Source organism: Monopterus albus, unplaced genomic scaffold, assembly GCF_001952655.1.
Source record: "Monopterus albus unplaced genomic scaffold, M_albus_1.0 scaffold60.1, whole genome shotgun sequence".
In the NCBI taxonomy this organism is placed as follows: domain Eukaryota; kingdom Metazoa; phylum Chordata; class Actinopteri; order Synbranchiformes; family Synbranchidae; genus Monopterus; species Monopterus albus.
In genome coordinates this window covers 2,238,804-2,239,810 of record NW_018127940.1, presented here as the reverse complement: position 1 = coordinate 2,239,810, position 1,007 = coordinate 2,238,804, and the positions used below count along the sequence as shown (strand labels likewise).

Sequence of the window (1,007 nt, the reverse complement as noted above, 5' to 3'; positions counted from 1 at the left end):
TCCTAAAGTGTCAAATTGTCATAATACACCCTTGAGAACAACCAGCCTATGACATAGTGTAAGTCATACACATGTGGATGTGGGTGAGATTTCCAGTAAAGCCATAAAAAACACCTTGCTGAGGGAGAGATGGGAAACTAATTATGAAGGATCTAGTTACAACACATAATGCAGCATCTTCATTTTCAAGGATAGTCATATTAATTAATGGCTCTTACCCAATGTAACCTGCACCAGGAGACAAGGTCTGACAGTTTTACCATTACCAATTAGGTCTGTCTTCTTGCAGATGAGGTGGGCCAAAAAGAGGATTTAATGAGCTTTCATTGTTGACTAACTGTTAAACAGGTCTCCTATGTCATTTTCATCTCAAACAGAGGAAAACACAAGCTAAAGAGAAAAGTCTCCTGCCTTCTTTCCTCCCACTCGAATGTATCCATCACTTAACAGAGGACAAACCTTGACAGCTCTGCCAAAACAGCAATCAGCAGATTGCTTGCTGCTATACTTGTCGAAGACAGAGCGCTACTGTAGCCAATAAGCAAAGTGATGGACACTCCCTCAATTACGGAGGGAAAGGGGGGGCCAGTAACGATCCAGAGCCCATTCTGGACTGCATTGGTTGTCTTGTCTCATCTTCTCAGAAACACCAAGACTTTTTTTTTTTACTCTTCTTGTTTCTTTCTGTATTCTGCTTAAGGCAGAAATGCTGATAGTGAAGGCAGGCCCAAGTGCCTGTAATAAAGTGATGGTACGGGTCTGAAGCAGACAGCCCTGCAACTGGAATCAATGCTTACATCATTACAAAGACCTTGTCACTTAGACTGCCACTATCATTTGATGTGGAGGCAGATATCATGCACTTATACAGACGAGATTACATTTAAGGTTGAGATAAAATAAGGAGGTTTAAGGGATTAATGTGAACCAACTCCCAGATAATCAAAATGACCATCCCAGATTCGTAAAATAAAACTGCTCAACCCCCAACGGAAAGCAGATGGCTA

The 1,007-nt window shown here is 41.5% G+C and overlaps 1 protein-coding gene across 4 annotated transcripts in view; it reads right to left on the bottom strand.

The window, feature by feature from the left end:
- The window catches only part of parga (poly (ADP-ribose) glycohydrolase a), a 21,188-nt gene that overhangs the window by 9,732 nt on the left and 10,449 nt on the right, over positions 1-1,007 (bottom strand). The window lies entirely within an intron of this gene.